This window comes from Cupressus sempervirens, chromosome 11, assembly GCF_028749045.1.
Source record: "Cupressus sempervirens isolate cs-2001-9-10 chromosome 11, ASM2874904v1, whole genome shotgun sequence".
NCBI lineage: Eukaryota > Viridiplantae > Streptophyta > Pinopsida > Cupressales > Cupressaceae > Cupressus > Cupressus sempervirens.
This window is the reverse complement of record NC_143128.1, coordinates 622,642,590-622,669,737: the sequence shown is the minus strand read 5'-3', so window position 1 is coordinate 622,669,737 and position 27,148 is coordinate 622,642,590. Positions and strand designations below refer to the sequence as shown.

Below are 27,148 nucleotides of genomic sequence, written 5' to 3'. Positions count from 1 at the left end.
CATGCTTAATCTGGACAATCTCAGAATCATTGCAACATTCAAAGCATGTTACAGAAAATGTAACTGAAGGCATCAGGGAGGTCTTTTAATTTCAATCAAATGCAAAATTTGGACGTTGATTTTCTATCATGCCCAAACTATAATCTGATTCTATAATCTTAGAATCAATGCAAGACCTGGTAATAGCATCAAATAGAGCATTGAAGTTTTAACAAAGAGAGGCTGACTAAAATGGCTTTAAGTCATATTGGAGCCTATGGGTAAAGAAGCATGGGAAGTATATTTGAAATTTCAAAAAACCCTTAAAAAACTAAACATACGTGTTTTAGTATGTAAGAAACCCATACCAGCATTTCATGGCCTGTTAAGACTTTTTTTTTTATGGCAAATCCTTCCAAAATTACATGGCGACATATAATGAAATCCCATTTGGGTTTTATTAGCTCATGGTTCTAGCATACAAGATCATGTAAAAAATCACATGAAGACTCCCAAACACCAACATCAAAACAAGAGATCTGAACAGAAAGATAGGATATAGTTTAAACACAAGCTTACCTTCCAGCAATCGTACCAATGGCCGCTTCATTTCAAATCAATACATCTTTCTCATGAAGATTACTAAATCTACATCACACTTTCATATTGCAAGGAGCAGAAATGCCTTGAAATACTTCTCATGGTCGTTCAGAGACCAACAAATTTCTCTATTTTCTTCAAACCCTCGAGTTTTTTAGATTTTTGTTTGTGAAAGATGCATATGTAAAGTGAAATATTTTTAAGGTTAAAGGCTTGTTACGCCTTTTCAAAGTTACATAATTCTTTGAAATATGCAGGCTTCAGTTTGGGATTTTTATCCCTTTGATTAATTTGTGCATCAGCGTTTTATTGTAAAAGGGAGTATTTCCTAATAAAGGAAATGGTGTTATATTTTGCATAAATGATAGATAAAATAATATTAAAGTGATACATTGTTATCATTAATATTATTTTTGTTTGTTTAAAATACAAAATATAAAAATAAGAGAGGTGTGAGTTTTGTTAATGTTTTGTTGTAAAAGGGAAACAATTAAATGATAAAGTTATAAATCATTTAATAACTTCTCTTCATGGTTTAAGAGAAAAGAAGTCAATCATCTTTCTCCCATTATGGTCTTTAAATTTTTGCAGACATTATGAATCCTTCTAAGAGAAAATATAGGCTTTGGGGTCGAATTTGACTTTGCCTTGGTAATTGGAGGGGATTTATTAGCTGTTGGAGTGTTTTTAGGGCAATTAACAGTGAGTCATTGGGTTCTTAATGAGATAATGGAGTTTTCCTGGGGGTAGGACTTCATTATGAAAGTGATTAAGTCCTCTTTTTGGGGCTATCATTCTGCATACAACCCAAGGAGTTGGGCATTGTACTTAATGAGTTTTTTCTAACTCATTTGGGGGTTCTGATTTTATGAGAAGTTTCTAAGACTCATTTTCAGAGTCCTAAGCTTTATTGTAGAGTCTGTAATTCATCTTTGGAAGACATAATACAAATGACAGCAATGTGATGATGTTATTTTATGTTAAGTGTTGAAGCCTTCTTTCTTTCTGCAAGTCCTATGTGCATTTTATGAGTGATTTGAGAGAATAACTTGAGAATTTTCCTTATTCCTTGTTTTTTCCGTCTCATTCCAGCACCTGTTTGTAGAAAAGTAAGTTTATTTGTAGGTTATGATACGTGTTTATAGGTGAAATTGATCAAAGTGAGGTGTTAGTTTGTCCTCCTTTTGTCATTTCAGTACTGGAACCTTATCATAAATCATTTGTGTAAGCCTTTACAGGAAGTTGTGTTTTATTTGCATTTCATATAAGGTATATAATCCTCTATGTCATGTGGGTTACGTCTTCATAATCACTTTGGTGTATCACCTCCTTTTCTTAGTTTAAGCTTTAAGTTTTTAAATTTACTGAAAGATTCAATAGGAGCCGGCCTAGAATCTAGAGGTTTCATTTCATTAGTCAGTCTCACATAGTGAAATGACTCCCATGTTAAGTAAGGGTTACTGAACATTATTAGTTCAGTAGGGTGCAAATCCTGAAACTTAACAGTCCTCTTACTCGGGCCCTCCAAAGAAATAGTATCTTCATTTACTCTTTTTCCAAGGCTAGCTGTAGCGGCACAAATACTTGATGTTATCTGCTCCATTTTTGTACCACTTTCCTTGATGAGCATTCTAAGATTTAACTCATAATATTTAAGTTTTTTAGGGATATCTCCCATTTGCACCTCTAAGTGATTAATTATGGCCTGATCAACATCCTGGTTGTGTTGCATTATTTCCACTTTCTTCTTCAGCCCCATAATTTCATTATAGATCAAAGAATCAACTTGGAGAATAGAGTCCACTTTGAGCTTTGCAGAATGTAAGAAGGAAAGCTTGTTGTCCCTCTATGGTAAGTCACAAATGTCATCAGTACTCTCATGTAGAGGGGAACCAACCTTTTCCATTTGTTCCTCCCTATCCATCTGGACCTCCTCTCTGTTCTCAACAGGGGCTTCTTGTTGGACTAGATCCTCCTTTTGTTGTTCCCCAGTCTCTGTAGCAAGAGTCGAGGCCAAAACCATATCATCCACATCCTTCATAGTAATTGGGTCATCAATTAAGTTATCTTTATCTTTAACACCCCCCCGAACACAATCTGATTACCTTCATTGTCAGAGATGCTCTGTTTTGAGTTACCCTTTGATGTATCCTCCTCTTTTTCTTTATCAAATTTTCCTTTTTGTTTTTGGATATCCCTCCAAATTTGAGCTAAATTCCCCAACATCTATCCCTTCCTCTTCCTCCAGGATATCCTTCTTAGAACCCTTAGAACTCTCCAACTCAGACTCAGTTTGAACAATATGTTTCTAAGAACTAGAGGGTTTAGGTTTTACCTTTTCTTTCCCTTTAACATTCTCATCCTTCTTACACTTCTTGGACTAAGAACCTTTCTGATTGTTAGAAGAAGGAGTCAAATCAATGGACTTATTTTTACAAAAGCCCTCAATAAGAAGTATCAGACCTTCATGTAAAATAGGCCGACACTCCTTCTTCCTATGGGCAAATGAACTTTGAAGCAATGAAAAACACAAATAGAAAGGGAAAGAAATTCTATCCTTGTATCTAAACTAGTTGAGGAAAATAAAATGAAATTTGTGAAGTCTTTTGTTCCTACCATCTAGGATAAAGTACTCACAAATGCAGCAAAGCACATCACGCCAGATACCATGGTAATAGTTTTTGTTATTGTGGGTGTAAGATGATAAATGTTGCTATAACTGTACTTTTAATTCCATCTAGAGGCTATAAATGATCTAAAAATAGATTGACTCATATGTTTTCTAATATCTTAAAGTATAAACATTTCATATGATTTATTGGAACATAAATCATGATTATAATCAAATTAAAAAACTAAAGATATTAAAATCAAATTCAAATAAGAAAATAATGACTGATTGTGTGAATAAAAATAGAGTGTTATATGTATATATGTACATTGAAGCTATATATCTTTGAACCAAATAGATAAACTTATATTCCTGAGCCAAGTTTCTTATTACGATGGTTTCTTTCAATAGACAAAAAAAATATTTCATTGATTGGTTTGAAGTTATATATCTTTGATTACCTGTAAGCGAAATTTATTATTATGATGTTTTTAATAAGAAGGGGAAAAAAGTTTGAATTTATTATTATGATGCTTCTAAGGAGTTATCTTTTCAAGCTATATACCTATGATGTTATAGATAGGTGATCTCATCTTCAATGAGGTCTTAAATGGTAAGAATAATTATGCCACAACATAATCATCACAACCTAGTATGATCATGATGATTATGATTGTGATTTATTTCCCAATAAATCATATGAATGTGATACTTTGTAAGAATATTTAATGCCTTGGATAGTGAAAAATATGGAAGTGAAGTGGAGAGGAAATATTGGGTCTACTTGAAATGTTTGAACTTCACTACCATTATGATGATAATATGAAGATCCTAATGGGTTTTCAGGAAAATAAGAGTTGTAATGATTTCTACACACTTTACTTGAGTCTATGGGAAAAAGTTGAATGTAAAGAAAGAATGCATGAAAGAGAGTTGAGCGAGTCATTCTCTATTTTTGATATAGATGATGATGGTTTTATCACCCCATTTAAGCTTGAACAAGCCCTACTAAGCTTGAGATTGAGAGAAGGGCAAGAGTTACAGAATTGTGAAACAATGATAGAAATATTTGGAAAAAACTCTGATGGTAGAATTAATTTTTTGGAATTTAAGTACATGATCAATGTCATAAAAAAATATGAAGAGATTTTTTTAGACATTGAGATCTAATCTCCTCATAATTTGTTCATGTTTTTTGAGTTGTATCATGTGGAAATTGAAGAAAAGTAGAGATTAGGATTTCTATATTGTTGTTTATATAATGGTTTCTGACAATTTCTTCTTTGTTATGTTCCCATTTTTAATATTTTTTGGATATTATTTCTTCTTGTGAAATATTTGAATGAGCTATGGAGAAGACAAGTATTTTTTCTATGAACAATACCAATACTTATTTTAGTCAGAATGAGTACAAGAGTGTAGAATTTGTGGCATTCCCATCATTTTATGCAGGAGATATAAATGTCCTAGATAACCCATATGGAGATGTGATATCAAGAATGTGATATATGCACTATGGTTTTTATTAGTTTTTAAATGCTGGATAATAAAGTCCAATGGATGCAAACATTGTTAGATAATTGAGAGGGGGGGTGAATTAGTTATATCCAATTATCCTACAGGCCTTTCAAACACTTTAGTACCAATGAAAACTTCATAAACTATCATATTAATAACTTAGTAACCACATCCAACATCTCAAATCATACTTGTAATAACTTTGTACTTAAAACTATCCTCTCACTATTCCTTACTATACCAAGTATCAGAGTAATTGTGTATCATATACTGAGTTGCAACATTAAAAAAAAAAAAATGAAATAAACTTGCAACACAATAATCATTCACACATTTGACACATATATTTAATTTGGAAACCCTACAAAGGGAAAAAAAACTTGGGAACTAAAAACCCAAATAATTTCACTCTCCTAAAGTGAGCTCTCTTAAGACCCAACCTTGTTAAAGGTTACATGCACATTTTTAGTGTGACCTTGTTAGAGGATTTTAACCAAAGATCATCTAAACTTTATCACTCCTTGACATTTATAAAGAGTGGTATGCTCTAAAGAACTTACAAACATCACTAATGGATGCTACATATAGGATTTGAAAGAATTGTTAGGTCCACTTGGTTAAGATATTTTATCTTCTAAAATGGTAAGAAAGTAATAGTCAAATGATCTGTTAGGTTTAGCTCTACCTTGATTGCTCATATCTTTGTTTCGCTCTGTCTCTTCATTCTGATATCTCACTATCTTATTTACACACTTCCTCTTTTAGTTAGCAATTGCTCTACTTGATCTTTCCACTTCAATTTTGTTTGGTTCACCTTTTGTCTTCCTTCTTCATTAACTTGATCAACAACACTAGTATCAACAACAATAAAAAACCAAGAACAATCTTGTTCATCTCCTTAAATAGAAAACTTTGTCGATCTAGAATCTTCCAAATGTCTTTGCTTAGTCAAAGTTGCAGATCTTAGATTCAATAAATTTAGACACTTGATGTATATATATTCTCCTTGAACTTTATGCTCATATTCATTATGTTAAATCACCTTCATCATATCTTTATTTTATTTTTCCAGCCATAGATCTCATTATTAACTTTGAATTTATCCTTTGAACTTCTTGGTCATTCTTTATATTCATGAAATATCAGCCTTAGATTAAATATTTTCTTAACTTTTTCTTTTTGTTTAGGCTTGGTGAACATTAAAAAAATTCTTAGGAAATACATCACTTGATTAACACTGAAATTACTCTGTTAACACTAGACATTAACTCTTCTTTATCAGGCACTCGGTGATAACTATAGTAGCTCAGTTAATACTGTATTTCTTCATTCACCAATCAAATTGTCTTGCATCTACATGATCTTCATCACTTAATCACAATATTACATAATTTTAAAAGAATCATATAAGCATTATACTATCATAGCCCAACTCATTCAAGTACCCATTGAATACCATACTCTTATCATAATACTTTGTTCAAATCCTCTTCATTAATAAAATGATATGACACTTTACTAAATTAGCATAATGTCTCACCAATTAATGCTTAACATCAATGACAACATAACAACTAATACGACTCTTTCACATACAATAAAAACATTATCAGTTGGGTCTAACAACCTCCCTCTTTGGCATTGATGACAAGACATAAACATGAGATTTTACATTACAAAATATTACACATAAGATAATCAACATTAAAAACAATACAATTTTCTAGCTCTCTGAATTCATTTAGGTTCTCTACAATAGATTTTAACATCAAGTTCATGAAGTTTATAACTTTGGCATCTTCATCTTGACAAACTCTCCCCCTTTGGGTATACTTCTCTTCAACAACATCTTCTTCCTTTTATTTCTTTTCTCTTTTACATCTTCTCCCCCTAACTAGATCTTCTCCCCAAGTTCATTACACCTTCTCCTCCTTTGACAAAATTACCAAAGGTAAATATAAGTTCCAATGTAAAACTTATAAAACCTTGTAGTAATACCATGCACCTTGCATGTTTTGTTTACATCACTTTCATTACAATCGCTTTTCACATTTTATAAAATAGTTCCTAAAGAGTGAACTCTTGCATCAACTTGAGACAAAATATATATGAACCTCCATGAATTGATGTAATATGAATCTTTTCTTAGTTAATCTTGGATAGGGGAAGAACACCTAGTTTACCTCTTAGATACTCAAAATCGTCCTTAGGCAATGGCTTAGTGAGTATGTCTGAAATTTGTTCTTTGAATTTCACATATTCTAACCTTACTTGTTTCTCTTGTACATGCTCTCTCAAGTAGTGATACTTGATAGCTATATGCTTGGTTTTTACATGCATCACATGATTCCTGGATATGTTTATTGCACTAGTATTATAACAATAGATAGTGACAGCCTCAATCACCTCTTCTTGCATTCCTTCCAAAAATTTCTTAATCCAAACAATATTTAAATAGTTAATTTTAGAAACAACATACTCAACTTTTCTTATAGATTTTGATATGCAACTCTATTTCTTGCTTAACCATGTAATCAATCTTTTTTCTAAGAAAAAAGGTCCATCACTTGTACTTTTTCTGTCATCAATATTTCAAGCCCAATCAACATCAATGTAGACTTTAAGTTCAAAATTACCATCTTATTTGTACCACAATCCAAAGTCTTATGTTCCTTTCAACTTTTTGAATATCCTTTTCATAACAGTCATATGTGTAACTTTAAGATTAGAGCAAAAGCTTGCAACAATTCCAACTCTATGTGCAATATCAAGTCTACCATGCACAACATATTGTAACTTTCCAACCATTGATCTATATTCTATCTCCTTCAATTTGGCATTAGTATCCTCCTTAGATAATTTGCATCCAGTCACCATAGGTGTACCGACTAGCCTTGACTCATCCATACCAAATGTCTTCAAGATTTCCTTAACATACTTAGAATGAGTCACACATATACCATATTTTATTTGATGAACTTATAATCCAATGAAAACTTTGATCTCACCAAACATATACATCTCAATCTCCTTATTCATTTGATCAACAAATGATTTTTACAACAAATCATTACCACCAAATGTTTTCAGCTTCACTCTTCAAATATAGATTATTGTTCTCACTTGTTCTCACAAATCCAATTTTAATAAAGTATGAATGCAACCTTTCATACCATGCTCTTAGTAATTGCTTCAGCTCGTATAATGCTTTTCTCAACTTGCAAACTAGGTGCTTCTGATTTGCCTTAACAATTTTTTATTATTGTTCTATGTATACTTCTTTTTCAAGTATTCGATTTAGAATGTTGACTTAACATTCATTTGATATACCTTGAACTTCTTGTAAGTTTTATACACCAATGAACTTATGACTCCTTCTAATCTAGTGGTAGGTGCAAAGGTCTCACCATAATCAATTCCTTCTTCTTGGTCATAACCTTTACAAACTAATTTAGTCATTTTTCTCACAACTTCACCATTCTCATTCAGTTTGTTTATGTCAGTTGGTCTTGGTACTAGTGTCCATGTCTTATTTTTCTCATTTTGATCTATCTCTTCATTCATAACATTAATCCATTCTTCATTTTCAAGTGTAACTTTCACATTTCTTAGCTCAAACTCAACAATCAAACATGTATTGTCTTTCAACTTACTTCTTGTCATGAAAGCAACACATTTATCTCCAATGATTTGTTCAAGTGAATGGTTCCTTCTCACATACTTTTCTAAGACAGGTTCAATCCTTTGATTTCCAACATTATCTTCACTTGGTTGAGGCTCAACATCATGCTCAGGTAATGCAGGTTGATGTTTGGTAGCTCTCTATAATTGCTCGAGAATTACACCAAAAGAATCTTCATATATATAGACAAATTTGTTGTAATCATTGGGTTCCTTTTTCTTACATCATTGCTCTTGTTTGCAAACTCATAAATTCTTACATTTGCACTTTGAATCATTGTGTTAGTAGCCTTGTTCAAAATTTTATAGGCTTTTCTCTTAGAAGAATAACCAAGGAAAATACCTTCATCACCTTTAGAATCAGATTTCTCATTCCTTGCATCTCTATGAATGTAACATCTACTTCCAAATATCTTGAAATAACTCACATTAGGTGCATGAATATACCAAAGTTCATAAGGTGTCATGCTTGTTCCTTTCTTTAGTTGAACTCAATTGAGAGTGTAGATTGCAGGGCTAATGGCTTCTCTCTAAAATATTTGATCAATTCCCTTTTTAATTAGCAATGTTCTTGTATAATTCATGAAGGATCTGTTCCTTCTTTCAAAAATCACATTTTGTCGTGGTGTCCTTGATGTTGATGATTATCTCTTAATTCCATGCTCAACACAAGTTAGTGAATTCAATAGCTCTATTAGATCTCAAACATTTTAATTGTTTACTAGTTTCTTTTTCAATGCTAGAGTTGTACCATTTGAACATATCAAAAGCATGTGACTTTAACTTCATAAACATGACTGTCATCATCCTAGAATAATCATCCAAAAAAATATGAAATATTTGTCACCCTAATAACTTTCTACTCTCATTGGTCCACATAAATTTGTATGCATTGATTCCAGAATGTCATTAGAAGTACGTGACTTTCTTGAAAAGATTGATTTAGTCATCTTACTAAGCTAATATTGTTTGCACATTGCATTCTCAAGTTTATACAAATTCGGTAAGCCTCTAACTCTTTTCTTTCTACTGACCTTGACTGTATTTTCAAAATTAACATGACATAGCCTCTTATGCCACAACCACACATCTTCAACTTTTGCGAACATTCATCTATCAACTATAGGATCAAGATAAAATGGATTACTTTTTGTTTTCTCTCTAGTGCCAATTAAATGTTTATCATCATCATAGATCTTGACTTCCTGTTTTGAAACTCCAGATTGTGATATGTATTATTCAACTGAGAAACACTCAATAGATTATATTTTTGTCCTTGCACCTTTTTTCATTTAACATCAATGAACCTCTACCTTTCATTGGACATGGAACACCATTCCCTAGATTAATAGGTTCACCATCATATTCCTCAAGTTTATCAAACTTACTAATGTCTCCAGTCATGTGATGTGAACATCTACTATCAATGATCCATTTGTCATTCTTACTAACATGTCAAATAAAAGCTTTATCATCCTCATATCTTTTCTTATTAGGGTCTTATTTAATAGAAATGTACACTTCTACTTCTTCATTCTCATCTTCAATGTTTGACTTAGTGTGCTCTTCTTCAACAATATAACACGATTTCTTCCCTTTGTCCTTGTAGTCTTTATTCTTTTTGTATTTGTGATCCTTCTTATCATTGATGCCATTTATACTCTTTTTAGGACATTTTGCAACAGTATGACCTATTGCATTGCATTTTAAATATATTGGAGGTAATTTACATTTACTTCTCATTAACCTCTTTGCAAGAAATGCTTCAATTTCATCCACATCATCTTCTAACATCATCAAACTCTACATCATTAAGGGAAGATGCAATCTCAATCATCATATATTATGTTCTCTCTTATGATCCATTTCTTCCACCATCGTAGGAGGGTTAGGAGAAATATATTGATGTTCTAGCCAATGTGTAGCATTGTCTCCAATTCTAGATAAATGTAGCTTCATCCTATTTTTCCATGAGGAGAAATTCTCCTTATTAAGCTTTGGTACATCTCTCTTATGCATCATATCTTTAGCTCAAGTTCTTTCAAACTTCTTCCTTCAAGCACTCAGCTCTAATAGTAATTATTAGATAACTAGGAGGTGTAATGCCTACCCCTAGTTGACTTTTCCTGTTGTATTGCTAAATTCTTTTAGACCATTTTTATGATTAGTAGTACTCAATTACCAAATTGATTAGATGTTATTTCATACTTAGTTGATTTATTTGATGAGCTACTTGATACTTAGTTATTTTAGTGTACATGATTATTTTGATGATGATATATGAATGTTCATATAGTGATTTCATTTATCTCATGATGATAGTTAGATGCGTGATTTATATGCAGTTCTATGGATACTTACCCCATACTTGCATGTGTATGGTATACTTGTATGTTTTACTTTATGATTGACATTCTTGATGTGGTTAAGGGAGGGAATCATAGTCACCTACTTGTTGGGATCTACATAATGCACCACTCCACACCATTGCTTGCTTGGTTTAGAATATATGAGTATGTACATGCATGGACTTTATGTAGATTGCAAGTATCGGGCATCAACTTCCCTGAATTACCAAGATGAGTGTGCCCTATTGCAGTATCTTAATGGTATAAGTGGGGAGATAATTCTCGAGTCAAAATCCTAAATCCTAAGCCAATTGTCCTAGAAAGTAGGACAAGTATTTGAGTGGTTTACCCGTTTGAATTCATCAAGTGAGATGAATTCATGATTTTGACCTTGGAGTTTGATTATGTTCTTTGTCTTCGGTTGAGTTATTGTATTTAGTCTTGTGGGTCTGTTGTGATTTTTAGTTATAATTAAATCAAATTAAAAGATAATTTAATGATTTATTATAATGAAAATTTTATAAAGAAATTTTGATATTTAATGGTATTTAATTGATTGAGAAATTAATTAAATAAAGAGATTAAATTTCATTTGGTAACTTGTGAACCTCTCATGTGGGAGGTCTTTGGTTCGAATTCACTCAACACATAAAAAATAATTAATTAAATTAACTGACAAAATTTAATCTAGGCTTCGATTGTTTACTGATCCAAAAAATATATATATATATTTTTATTATATTAAATTTAGAAAGTATAATTATTAAGAGATTAGTGTTATTTATTATTTATAATTTAATAAATTATTACTTTAATAATTAAATTATAATGATATTAATAATTATTATTTAATTTTAACAATAATTATTAAAAGGGTTGTTGTAAGGTTATCCATAAAATTCAAAAAATATAATGATATTTTGATTAGAGTATTTTAAATGGATATTGGTGTTATTGAACTGATAGGTTCATTATTTTTATATTAAAATGGGGTTTTCATTTTAAAACGACTTTTAATGAATTATGGAGTCTTTTGAGGATTCCTATGGACTCAAATATTTTGTCAGATATAACTCTATGAAAAGAATGAAAACCAAAAACCCTGATTGTAATCCAATCTTGTGTCTCGAAAACAAAATGAAAATTTTAAAACCTATAAGTGAAAATTGAACTTTTGTGTTTTCAAAACCTAATGAATTACGAAAGTTACTTTTGTATGTACTTTATGTGATGTGTGGTTTACTATTGTGAGTTTCAAGTTTGACTTAGTTCTTTGACCAAATTAAGATGCTTTACCAGAGGCTTGGGGGTTTTGTTCTGTGATGATGTTATGTATACGATCTTTTATTCCTGGCCATGGTGATGTAGTTACATGTCTTCTATGATGAGTTTGATCTGTTGGTTGTTATTTCTTTCCATTTTTCTTGTGTAGAATTGAGGTGAATGGTGTGACTTTTTTGGTGTAACCTTTAAGTCTTCGATAAATTATCTTTGGATACTGAGGTGATATTGATATTTTATTTTTAGGTGCTTTCCAGTGGCTAGTAAAGGACCAAGATGATTATTATGTTTTATCTATAGGTGCTTGTAAATGACTGAGGTGAAAATTGTGATTCTTTGATTTGTACTTTTATGAGCCCAGGGTAGGTAATCTATGAGTAAATTGGGAAGTGGCTGCCTGGGTAACCCATTGTAATTTTTTTTAATGAGTGATAACATTTCATTAAATGGGTTTTAAAATGAATTAATCAAAGTTTGTGTTTTTTGGCGCCCATGCCTCGAGTGCTAGTATAGGCCAGGATGAGAGTAGAGAGGATGCTTGGTTGCAACCTTGCTTTGTTAGTATGCCTTGTTTGTATGAAAGGATACTGGTTCTGCATAGAGACACCAGGGGGCCGAAGTCCATAGAGGCTGCCAAGGTAACCTTAGAGTTGGCTCATGCGATGAAACTTGCCCACTTACGTTGTAGATTTCCTACATGTCTCGTTGCCTCTAAGATTAGATGATACTTGTGTCTTGGTACCCTTTGAGATAGTTTTCTTTTAGGTGTTTCCTTGACCTAGATGTTGGTTATGACTTGTGTTTTAATATCCATATGGGACTTAATTTTATCTTCTTAGCATAGTGGGAGTGGCCTATTTAGGTTCCATGAGGTCGAGTGGTATTGCATTTTTCTTATACCATTGAGATTCGACAGTTGGATGTGTTTGTGCAAATGTTCCTTTCTATTTGATCTTGTATTTCTATTGGATGATTATACTCTATTGCATTGTATTTGATTATCAATGATCTTATGAGATGATGTATTATATTCATGATGTATATTCTTTGAGCTTTTCATACCTTGTGACTTGTACATCAGATGATCATGCTGTCTGGTTATGTCAAGTGACATCTTATGTAATTATATCATTATTTAAATGGATTCGTACTTGTGATTATTCCATGATGTGGATTTTGGTTATGTGTTAGATTTAATATTAATTAAACTTAAATGAGATTCAATGTCATGCAACCATTAAGAGATGTGATCTATTTATGTGTTGCTTATGTATATGTGTATGTTATTGCTTCTGCTATATTTTATCTCTTGTTGTTCATTATCTTTAAAAAAATGTTTGGCAAACTTAGTGAAACTTTAGGTTAATTTATTTTGGGTTCCTTAGTGAGGCGTTACAGAGAGGATCAATTATATTCAATTACCCTATAGGCCTTTCAAACACTTTATTACCAATTCAAACTTCATAAACTTTCATATTAATAACTTGGTAACCACATCCAATATGACAAATCGTACTTGTAACAACTTTACTTCAAACTATCATCTCACTATTCCTTACTGTACTAATTATCAGAGTAATTACTTAACATATACCGAGTTGCAATATTAAACAAATAACATGAAAATAAACTTGTAATACAATAATCATTTAGACCTTTGACACAAATAATTAATGTGGAAACCCTGCAAAAGAAAAAACCACCTAGGAACCAACAACCCAAATAATTTCACTATTTTGAAGTGAGCTTTGTTAGGACCCAACCTTGTTAAAGGTTACATGCACATTTTTAGTGTGGCCTTGTGAGAGGATTTTAACTAAATATCATCTAGACCTTATCACTCCTTGACATTTTCAAAGAGTGGCTTGCTCTAAAGGACTTATAAACATCACTAATGGATGCTACCATATAAGATTTTAAAGATATGTTAGGTCCACTCGGTTAAGAGATTTTATCTTCTACAATGGTGATAAAATAACAATCAAATTATCTATTAGGTTTAACACTACCCTACTTGTTCATATCTCTTTTTCACTCTATCGCTTCCTTATGGTCTCTCACTGGCTGATTTACACACTTCCTCTTTCACTTAACACTTCATTTTCTTGATCTTTCCACTTTAGTTATGCTCTGTTCACTTTCTATGTTCCTTCTTCATTAAATCGATCAACAACACTAGTATCAACAACAATCAACAACCAAAAACAATCTTGTTCATCTCCTTAAATAGAAACTTTATCGTTCTAGAATATTGCATATTTTGTCACTTAATCACGATCGTAGATCTCATATTCAATAAATTTAGACACTCGGTGTATACATATTCTCCTTTAACTTTGTACTCATCTTCATTCTATTACATCTGTATACATATTCTCCTTTAACTTTGTACTCATCTTCATTCTATTACATCTTTATTACTTTTTTCCAGCTTTAGATCTCATAACTAACTTTGACTTTATCCTTTGAACTTCTTGATCATTCATCATTTTCATGAAATGTCAGTCTAGATTAAATCTTTTCTTAACTTGTTATTTTTGTGTAGGCTTGGTGAACATTACAACTTTACTTGAGCAACACATCACTTGGTTAACACTAGACTTTAACTCTTCTTTGACAGACGCTTGGTGAGAACTGTAGTAGCTCAGTTAATATTGTATTCCTTCATACACTGATCAAATTGTCATGCATATACGTGATCTTCATCACTTAATCACAACATTACATGATTGTACAACAATCAAATAAACATGATACTGTCATAGCCAACTTATGTAAGTACCCATTGAATACTATATGCTTATCATTATAGTTTCTTCAAATCCTCTTCATCAATCAAATGATATGACACTCTACTAAATTAGCATAATGTCTAACCAATTAAGGCTTGACATCAATGACAACATAACAATTGATATGACTCTTTCACATACAATAAGAATATTATCAGTTGGGGCTAACAAACATTTCAACTCATCAGCCTTTCCTGCTTTTTGTGGTCTTTTTGACATTCCATTTTATGGAGACTTTAAATTCAAAAACATGTGGATAATGTAATAATCATTTTTTGGTTGTTGCCACAATAAGCTTTTGTAAATGGACTAATTTCTAATTACTAATTACTAATTTGACAAAGTATAAAGTGAACCATATTTCTAATTTGAACCCATAGCATTCCTCTCAATTATTTCAATCACAAAAGTTTTATTCTTTCTAATTACACAAAATCCCCCATGCTTCATTGTAGCAGATTTCTCCATCTATTCCTTACTCTTCAGCTATTGAAAATTTGTCCTTCTTTAACATGGATCCATGTTTTGTAAATAAACATCGTCTCCAAGACAAGAGGGGATGTGAGAACCTTTGGAAGTGTAGTTGCATTTTGGCGAGTGCATAATGTTTATGCAAGTTTGATAATGAATGTTAGAGCTTATTACTCTATAACGCTCTTTGTTAATTTGTTTTCATTATATTTGTTCATTATTTAGATAGGGTCGATGACTTTGGTAACTTTGCCAATGTGTGATTGTGGTGCTCACCCTGTATCAATGAAGACCTTACACACGAGTAATCATGGTCGTAAATTTTTGTGCTATCCAAATATATAAAAGGTTGTTACTAATTCATTTTTTATGTTTATTTTTAAATGTAAAAACTAATTATTGTGGCAAACACTAATGTAGATTTGGTATGTAAGGGACAATGGTTGCAGATTCTTTCGGTCGGTCGATGATGCCCCATCTACATCAACCACATTTGAATCTATAGAAGATTAAATGATCGATTGCAAGTTGTGTAAGGTTTGAGAGATTGTTGCTGCCAACGAGATTGCTTCCATGATGAAAGCCAAAATCTTGTTGCTACGATGTGTTAATTGTGTTATAATTGTTATAATCACACTATTGGTTATGGTGATTTGGGACCATATGTGTAAATGTGGTTAAAAGACAAATATTGGAGATTTAACTTTTTTTATGACTTTGTATACTTGATGGTGGACAAATTTTAATAATGACATGACTGTTTTGTTGTTTTGAACTTAATTATGATTGTAGAGACTAATTTTTTTTAATGATTTTGTATATAAATGATTAATAAATTGTACTAGTATTTTATTGTGTATAACATTTTCATGATTATATCTATTTGTTTAAAAAAGTATAAATAAATTAAATTCCTCAAAAAAATGAAAATGAAAATAAATTAACTTCTTTACAATTATTTAAAAAAATTAATAATAAATTAAAATAAATATATATTTTTAAATTTTTTTACAAAAAATATAAACTTAATCTTATTTCAATTTTAGATTTGTACATCCAAACAATGATTAATATATTCTCAATCAAATTCTAGGTGAACCAAACGAAACTGAAATTACAATTTTTAATTCCCATTCTCATTCTCATTTCCATTTTCAATTCCTATTCTCATTCCCTTTTCCAATTTCCATTTCCAATTCCTATGCTAGCAAATTGGAAGGTATGATGCCTACATGACCACGTGATTTCCAAGAGCAGATTGCTTGATGTTTTCCATAATGTTGGATTGGCCTGTGAAATTGATTGACGCTTAGGCAGACCAATGCAAAAGGCATCAATGTCGAGTAAGACCAATGAAGATGCCTCTTGGGTTTGAATGCATATTCTCTTGCCTGCACCAAACTCTGGTGCTATAGACGCCCCATGTTGTTGATCTTTGCAATGTAACCCATAATTGTTTTTCAACGGAACAAACAACATTGTGTAAAGAAACTTATCTACATTTAGAGACCATAAACCATAACATTTTAGAGTACAAATGGCATTGATTAGCTGTAATGAGTGTTGTTCTTACGATTTTTAAGTTTGAGGGAATTCTAAATAGAGGTTGTAATGGAAGCATAATCGAAAGCTGTTGCACTTGTGCTTGACAACCATCAAACTCCTCCAACTGATATACAACTTCGCACAACCTGCATTTTACAACGAGTACACTTTGCCATAGCCTTGAGCCACTTCGCATTCATTTCCTCTTTATATTTTTATCTTCTATTTTTTTCAAAAATTAGTCATTCGAATGTCAAACCCAATAAAATTTCACTTTATTTAGAATCCTCATTTTAGGAAAATGAGATTTAAATTACCATTTATAATGTGGATTCCAAATAACAAATATTTCGAAGGAGATGAAATTCTTATTTTGAAGGTCAAATAGGAGACCAAATCCACATTTCCCCAAATCCTAATTCTCATTTTGCGCACCCAAAGAACAGATTTGAAATTTTCAAGGATTGGCCATGCCAATTCTATCAACCAAACGGGCCCAAGGTATAAAGAAAAAGAAGAAAAAGAAGATCAGTCTAAAGCTCTACCAGGGCGCAAAGATAGCTTTTTTGGCATTTTTAGTTTTAAGCTCTAGTTCTGTGTAAGGACTACTGATCAGCGAAATAGCTTTTTTGGCATTTTTAGTTTTAAGCTCTAGTCCTGTGTAAGGACTACTGATCAGCTTTCGCTTTTGAACAATTCGAGTCAAAATTACACTATTTTCAAGTGAATATTTTCCTGGTACAGAGTGCAATAGCGCCTCGGTTTTCCATCGCTGGTACTTACTCTTAATCCTTCATCATATTTCTACATAACTAGCAGTTAGAATTAATATGTGTTAACGAGAGTTCCCATTAAAACTTTGGAGTAAAACACAGAATTGTTGTCCGTGAATTCGTTATCATTGTTCCGTTTGCTCTGTCATTGGATTGATGCTGCCAGGCCCGGTAAACTATTCTTTGGTCTTCTAGTAAACGATTTGGGTTAGACATGAAAGACCAGAAACCTTTCAACTGACAGTTGTTGGCGTTCAGTTGAGCCCTTGACCTTGTTTTCGAATTAATTTCAATGGCGTCCCTGAAACGATTTTAAGACAAGGTTCTTGACTTTTTGCGGGGCACATAGATTTTTTCCTGTGAAATTAATAAACAATACATCACATTAGCGAAAGAAGAGTTGCTTGCTCAATTAATGTAATGAATACTAGACCTTACACAATATACGAGGACCAGTGGATTTGATGAAGCAACACAGTTATGTTTCAACCTGATGCTTGTAAAGAGTTATCTATATAAAGAGCTCTTGTTAGCAATCCTTACTCATCATACAAACTGTGACCGAAGACCTTGTTTTAAACTGTGAATGAAATTATTATCCAGGAAGACTTTCTCTAAACAGTTATGGACTCTGTAAGCTCGAAGTCCTCAATAACGTGTCCTTTAGAGTTTCAACCCCCGGAAAAGAATGGCCTTATATTGGTCTACATAAACAGCAAGTACATACCGGTTGTTTAATTATTCAATTTTATACCCTCCTGCACAAAATAGGCCCACGATCAAAGAGCCAGTAAACACATTTTGAACGAAAAATCATAATGATAAGCGTTCTTCTTGTAGGCAAATCAATTTATTTAATTGTATTGCAGTTGGTATGAGCCCAATCAGAAGCACGCGATTTGCTCCAGATTTGCAAGTGGTCTGACTTAGTTCTAATACCAAGAGAGCAAAGTGGCAAGTTCTGGTATGGTCCGGCATCATAAACTACTCAGCCAGCGAGGGAGATGGCTATTTACAGCCATATTAGATTTTTGCCTCGCAAGCCTGCCATATTGAGAAATCGGTATACCTATAATAAACTAACTGCATTCAGAAATAGCCCGTCTAAGACCCTTAACATAAAGAATACTGAGTCCAAGATGCAAATATTTTTTTGACATTGACTCATGCGTTTAAATTGGACAGAAAAATCAACTTCAGGACAGAGAAAGGTTGTAGCTTTACTCCAGGTCTTCATATTGATATATTCTTTAATGAAGGGCCTCTGTGCTGTCTCTTATGTTTAAGCTACATTATCCTCAGCATCTATATGGTGGATACTCTTGATTAATGCACTGCATCTAATTTGACATTAAAAATGTCGATTACATTTTTTTTTTTTTAAAAATTTTTTTTTTTAAAGACTGCAGGAATCGGTGCAACACGGCCCCCCTATAAACTGCAGTGCGCCTGATAAACTTTTTAACGTGACCGGTAGCGCTGGCACGACACGGCCACCGGTACCACGAGGACGGGGGAGACTAGAACCCGTGACCAACCCCCTGCAACAGGGAAGATTTAGCCAACCGAGCTAGGGCCCCCACCCCAAAAATGTCGATTCCATTGTCTCATACTAGATTTTATGTTTATGAGGACGGGCATTGAAAGAATTTCTGTTTAGTCAGCTGGCTCCTCAGTTTATAATTGTATCTTCTGTAGTGGTTGTCTGCAGAATTTACATTCTTAGTCTCTTTTCCTGAGCTTCATTTTTCTTTCTCCCAGGCATTGCTTCCTTTTTATGAAAATATTAAATCCAAATTTGTAGAGTCCACACAGAAACCTTGGTATACAAAAGTTAAACATGCTTTGGAATACAATGCAATCAACCCAAATAAACTAGGGAACATAAAAATGCTGCTTTTACATTGTAATAAAGGTCAATTCATGTCTACCATCACCCCCATGTCATATCTGACCGCTATCTATTTACTATCTCATTTAGATTTTAAAAATAGGTGCAATTGGGAGAGTGATTCAGGCTCAAACTCTCAAAACTGTGTATTATATCACACCATTGACAAAGGGTATCTATACCCTCCAAGAGGGAGCTTGTAATGTTTTGATGGTTGGTTTTATTAACTCAACTGATTCCACTTATTGATAAGTTTTCCTTCTTTCTTCTTATTTATTAGATTGTGATTAATGACCTACATTTTTGCGACATACCCATTAGGGCATCAATGTTGTCCGATGGATCTGCCAGATTCCAATCATCTAGTGGTCATGATAGAATTTTATTATTTATAGTGCAAAATCCTCTTTGAGAAATCAGGTTTTCTAATACTCAAGTTTATAACAATTTATAAGATTTCAGACAGTTCTTTTGCTTTTGCCTTTTTCTGGTGCTCATCCTTAAATTGATGGCATCGGAGGCCTTAATTTGACCCTTACTATCTATGAAGAACTCTTCCTTCTGTAGGATCTTCTTTTATCATATTAGTCATATCTACCTCAATAAAGTTTAATGGGTTTGGATTCCCTGTTTTGCTCTCTAGAAACTTTTAAATCATCTGTCATATCTTATTGAAGAAACCCCTAGGAAAGTTAATGAATTCTATTCCTTGTGATTTTTATTTAAATACTAACACTCTGGACCTCAAATTTGCAGTAAACTAGCAGTGCTTCAAATTGACAAAAGTTCATCCAGATTGGTGGGTCACTAGTAGACAAAATATAAAGAACAAAAGAAATAGAAAATAAGTTGCTAGGCCATTATGTAAATATTCATGATAATCAAGCTCAATATGATTGTTAGGGTTGAGAAGGTGAAACGTTTGCGAGAATTACGAATATTATAAAATTCTGGAAAGGTTCGAAGGTATACAACATAGAGTATCTTGCATAACCATGGTAATAAAGTATGAAAAAGGCATGATTTTTTTATCCTAATCTTTTAATGTTTAGAGTATTCTAACATCTGATGCATTGCACTAGATATGTGATCTAATTCATGGATACTGCATTATTCACCTTGTTTATCTTGGTTTTGCAAGTAAACAAGTTGATTAGAAGCAAGGAATGAGAGACATCATGTATGTGGGCTCATGATGAGCTAGATGCTAGGTGCTCCAGCTAATCGATTAGAGTTAATGTCAATGCTCCAAGGGGACACATTCTCAGGGGTCTGGGCGACATCCCAGAGGTTCTGGGGACTTGGAGGGGTTGTACCCTTTTTTGAGGAGTGGATGTTTGCTCCTTTTGGTGCATGAAAATAAAAAAATGTAACTTTTTAAAGGGGAAAAATTAAAAATGCCCTTAAAAACTGATTGGAGGAATGTACCACATTGAATGTAATATTCAAAATTTCAACTGCTTTTAGTATGTTTTAAGTTTTTTACTAGTTGGCTTTCTGCTGTTCCCAAAAGTTGGGAATTTGTTTTGCTGTCCTTGAATCTTGTCCCCATGTCCTTGCATTCCCCTTTTGTGGACATTCAGAGAAAGACTGTATTACACAACAAAAGTGAGGGCTGATGCAATGGTAAGGCTTCTTGAAAGATTTATGGTTTAGTGAAAAGCTTTTTCACTATATAGAGATAAGCTTCCACATATTAGAGACCTCTATTTCATAGCTCAGCTTTTTACTATTGTTGGACCCTCCTTAATAATGTGAAAAACTGAGTCTGCTAGAGGCTTGAAAGCAGATCCCCATTTGTTGAAACTTATTCATATCACATAGTACTCTAATATGTAACAATACTTTTATAAAGATTTGCTTGATGGACAGATCTACTCGCACCTTGATTGTCTTTTTATCTTTATATTTGAGACTAACTTATAATCACACATTTTGAAGTCCAATCTTTCATCTCTCACTTCTATCAGAGTGTATGGCATCCGTGCATTATGTTTTTTCTTTAGTACTTTTGGGTGTGTGTCTCGTCATGTAGACCCCTGTGGAATTTATTTCCTTTTTAAATTGTCTTCTTGGTTATGTTCTTATGTTCTCAATCCAGAAAATTCCACTAAGATGATGCACTGAGAGAAGAAAGAACTTTAACTTGATTTCTTGTTTCTTGGTCCTTTCCTGTCCTTGACGAGAGTGTCATCTATGCCACAAATTCAGCCGAATGGTGCAGTTGCAACAGATAGTGCTTAAAATTCCTATTATCTCCACAAAGCTTCACTAGCTTGTGCCAAAGGTCCTCCATGAGGGAATGCTCCTGTTTAACTGTGAATCAGTTATTTTTTATGTTTAAAAGTATGAATAAGTTCTGGAATAGCATAGAAATTCATAATTATTTTGGGATATTCTTTTAGACTATCTCTTTGAGCAAATGATTAGCAGCTGGGTTCAACATAGTTGGAAATCACATCTGGAAACTTTTGGTACTAGAAACATTACAAGGGAATTTTACCTTTGGCAGCTCACCATTTTAAATTTTAATGATACTGCAGCTTGCTCTGAGATTCTTGGTGGAGGGAAGTGGGCTTGTAAAAGCATACTGGCAGTTTTCTTAAGATGAAGTATCAAACTTGTGGCCTTTGACTTGACCAACTTATTCTACCCACACAAATATTGACTTTCCCAATTTGTTCACCTTCCATAAGAGAATTTGGTGCCAACAATGATGAATTTAATTTTCGTGAATCAATTGCACCTTCTTTGATGTCCTGAATAAATATGTTTGTGTTTGGTTCAATGTAGCTCTTGATTTAGAGCAGATATTTTATTTAGTTCTGGAAATATCATTTTTATCCGTGAAATTGGTGTATATCATCAATTTATCCACTATGTGTTGCCTAGTTACAGTATTGTTCTGACATTGCATGTAGTTCTATAATTTTACCTAAACATTTTGGTTTGGTGTGTAGATGACCTGATTGACATAAGAATATTTCTATAGTAACTCATTGCTAAAATTCTATATGGGGGAACTCTTGAAAGGAACTGTGATTTTTCATGTTTAAGGGGTTTCTGGTTTAGTTGTGGTTCATTTGGTGGAAAATGTAAACAGACAGTTGCAGGAATGGCCTTTCGTATTAGGATATTTATCAAAATTCATGGGCCTTGGTTTAATGACACCCTGCATATCTACACATCATTTGTGTCAGCTTGGTATTTCCTCATAGGGAGGTGGGGTACATTTTTCGTTAACAATTAGCAATTACTTTACTTAATTCCACTCACCCGCACATGGCATCTCGAACTTGTGTTGATCTTCACAGGGATGCGGGGCCCAATCTTTTAATTTCATCTCATGACACCCCACATACCTGCCTTCAAATTGTCTTTCTTTTGATATGCCTTGTGGGAATGTTGGTACAGCATTGATCCTTCCTTTTGGTCACATAAACATCACCTATGTACCCACGATCAAATTTTGAACCTTTTGATGATCATCGTGGGAACAGGGGTATAAGAAGCACATGAAAAATTAATCTTGGCTCCGCTCACCTGCACACGCAGTCTCTTGACACAGAAGGGGTCTGCGGGGAAGGGGGGGCAACAAAAACTTAGGAAACTGATTGAACTGGTGGACTCTAAGTGCTGAGATAGGCGGAGGCAGTTGACTGATGACATGCGATTTATAAGTTCTAACTGGTCCAAAAGGTCAATACAAGAATTAAACAATGGCTTGCGAAGGATAAAAAGAATTTCACAGCCATTTTTTGAGCTTAACAACATTACTGGGACAACATCGCTTGCAAATTCTATGAGGGAAAGCAAAATTTTGGACAGTACTAACAACACAAACTATCAAAATTCCAAATACCGTAGGAAATATAAAGATGGATTTCCTATGCAGATGCACAAAAAGGCATCATTACTCTTACATCACCAAAGGTATGTGGGAGGACCGCAAAACAAAAGCGGAAGGTAACCAAGCACAAAAGGTCACACAAACAAGAAGGAGCTTACTATAAGGTAATCTTAAGCCAAATCCTTCTCGAGGAGGATGGCTAGGTCATCCCAAGAGTCCAACCTTTAACTCATTAAGGCCAAGAAAGGTGCTTGGTCAACTCCTAAATTAGCCAAACAATTTTCCACCTTATTAATTTCTATATCCATAGTACATACAAAAGATACTGTGCAGATTCTTACAAAGAGAAAGTAGTTCCTCTTTTAAGCTTTATACATTTCCAAGTGGGACATGGCTTATTTAACCCTTATATAACAATAGAGGAATCTCCTCTGAGAATTAGCCGCTTACAATCTAAAGGCATTGCCTGGGTCATACTTTCAGTAACTGCCATGCATTTATCTTTATGATTAAATTGAATTCGTAGAATGAAAGCCACTTAAAACAAAGAAATCCTCAAAATCCCTGAGAACAAAATGAGTTTCAGACATCCCAGAATTTACTACAAGAAACCCCATCAAAATTTAATTTCCAAAATTCAGAGGTGGGCTTCAACCATTTGGCATCCTCATGAGCATTCTCCTTACTCTTATCCCCATTAATGAGGATATTGTAATGTTCTGTTTCCAATTTGGTCTAAAACGTTGCCCAGATATCACTGATTACAAATGAACCGATATAAATCTTCCTGATTACATACATACATACATATATATATATATATATATATATATATATATATATATATATATATATATATATATATATATATATATATATATATATGTAACTGAAGATATGAACCTATTGATGTAAGTCTTCCTTTTCCTAATGTCTATACTTTCTTCCTTCTCTATGTCTGGTGGCTGCAGCATATTCCATATATTCGTCTAATATACAACTGACATATTATCCGGCTTAAACGTTCTTTTCTTATGTGGTGATACACCACATTTGTAGATTATTGCTGTTTATAGTTATGTCTCTGCTATACTCTGTTTGGTCGGGTCTGAAATACTGCCTTCTGCTTATGCATATTTATGCTTGCAGTAGGATGGGTTGATACTACCTCTCACATGAATGTTAGGCTTCCTTGAGTGCTAAATAGGTAGACCAGATAATACAACAATTTCCATGTTACCTGTTTCCCTTTCCTCTCAATTCTTATATGATTACTAACTCTAATCAGCAGTTATGCTATTTCTAAGTATTCGATGTGTAAGTGCGTACATTGACCCAAACATCTGATCACTGTAAGGAGGCTAGTCCCATTGCAAATTCCAGAATCTCCTTACAATATGATTTGGAATAGTATTAATTGGGTTTGGTTGTCGACTGTAATATACTACCCTCTCTGATTAGTTACATCTGTTTGTCTTATTATTCCCCAAATGGATGTTATATGATAAAAGTCTTATATTCTCCAAAGTTAATATGGTGAAAGCCTGTATATCTTCTGAGGTGAGGAGATCACACCTCCTTGCCCTTTGAATAGGTGCCTCTTTGACTTAAACGCACCATTAGTTAGTCATTAACTTGTAAACTAATAACAACTCCCAGATTGGTTTTAGCATCCCATGAAGATCGGTTGCCAACTAGTTTCTTAAGCAACCCACCAATTTGATTGTTCTTGACAAGTCAATTGGTGATGCTTTATCGCTGTTTCTAGAGATTGTTTATCAGTTAGCTGACATATTCCTTCTATACACAATTGACTGTATTCATATGTTCCTAATGTGCTTGTAATAACGCCAACCGGTTATAACTTCATCAAACACCAAATTCTTTTATAATTCAGTTGTTTGACATTTCGTCAAACACTTTGCAAGCAGGCTCTCATACCACTGTAAAAACTCTATGTATGCTTAGATAGAATTTTCGGTGCCAGTGAACAATGTTTCTATGTTTGTTTGTTTTTATTTAATTTTCAGAAGATATAATGAGTGCAAAGAAAATACTAACAACACACAACTCCAGCATTACTTATAATTTTTAAGTGGAAAGGAAATACAATTAACATGAATCAAATTCCAATATTTATTCAATAATGAAACCTGATTTCTCCCATAGCATAATCCTTTGTGCTTGCCGGCTCAAAGGAGAACCCAGAATATGAACTAGAGGCAGCTCCTTAACACAACACTCCCCATTCCCATCTTCAACGCAAGCCAAGACTTAATGCATCAGTCTGCTATGGTTGGTATTGCTCCTAATGCAGGTCACGAGGAGAATATTGGTAACGTCCAGCCTTAATGGAGATCGCAGACTACACAAGATGGCCGCAGGTCAAATCCCAAGTGCCAGGTCTGCGGTAGATACTTGCCCAACCCCAATTTCTTGTTCAGCAATCCACCAACTTGCAGATATGATGTCCAAACTGATATCAATCCCACACGCAGCTCCAGTATTGAAACGGCAGTCACATATATGCCCCCAATCGAATCTTAATTCAATTGCTAAGTCTGTAACAAGAATTCAGTCAACTTCCTTCAGTATATCAATCTCCATAGCCACAACGATTACAATAGGAGACTAAGCAAATTGTATTCAACAGCACAACTTCCAATGAAATTACTAGAACCAATTCCAAGACTCAGAATTCTCAGAATTATAAATCCAATCTCCCAGTCATAGAAAATCACAATAAGGAGATTTAACCAATGAAACCACTATACATCATTAGTGACTTCAAACAATCTTCAGAAATTCAAAGACCCTTATACTTCAGCAAGGGCTCACAATTTAGAACTTAGGAAAAGCCACAAAGGCAACAAAAATAAGTATATATTCAAGCGTGCTTTTGCCAATGAAATGAGCTCTCATTTATAATCTTTCGTTGGCCAAAGTTTCTTAAAAAAACTCCAATTCAGAAACTATAGAAGTTTCCCAAAAGAACTAAGCACTTGAAACTTTCCAACATACTTTTTAGAAATATCTCTTAATGTCATTATTATAATAATATAAATATCATTATAGTAATGCAACTTGATTATTATTGAATAAATAAGAGCTCATGCAATTATTAACCTTATTAATTGCAGGTGATGACCAACTGTCAAGGTCACCCACTGCACTGCCAAAAATAGCAACTGCCAAAAATAGACTTACTAAAAATAGAAAGTCCACAATTGGGACCCCCAAAACACCCTGTCAGCTCACAAGGGTCACTATGATGAGCTAACTCCATCAACTGCAAGGACTTGCCAAAAACGGGGACATTACGGTGCTTAATGAACCATTGATACCTTGGTAGTTGTCATGTCTTGGATATGTAGATATATAAAAGACATCTCAACCTCAATACTCAGTAGGTAGAATGGATGCAAACGCATTATTTTAGACCCGGGAATGAATCATATATTTGGTGTTTATTTTTAGTGTTTGGGATATATTATAATATATGGTTTTATTAATATATATATTTCAGGTTTGTATTGTATTAATATTTAATTAATATCTATTTTAGATGTATGATAGTATATCTATTATCAAATACATATATATTTATGTATTATTCATATTAAATATATTATATAAGTCATTCATTTATTTACATTTTATTATTATTATTTATTTATTTTGTTTTAATATTATTATTTGTCTATTGTAAAAATTATTTCCAAAAGGAAATGACATAATCAGTGTTTCAGATGGAGGGATATGACAACTATCATTTATAGCTTGTTCTTAATCTATGTATTTCGATAAT

At 33.1% G+C, this 27,148-nt stretch overlaps 1 protein-coding gene across 3 annotated transcripts in view; it reads left to right on the top strand.

Moving 5' to 3' along the window:
• Positions 1–17,333: 17,333 nt before the first annotated feature.
• The window catches only part of LOC149531241 (Transducin/WD40 repeat-like superfamily protein), a 132,537-nt gene continuing 122,722 nt past the window's right edge, over positions 17,334–27,148 (top strand). Inside the window, exon 1 of one of the 3 annotated variants that reach the window (XM_089808169.1) lies at positions 17,334–17,601. The gene's annotated coding sequence lies outside the window, so the exon portion shown is untranslated. The remainder of the gene's footprint in view (positions 17,602–27,148) is intronic. The other 2 variants (XM_089808168.1, XM_089808170.1) reach the window with 2 other exon arrangements.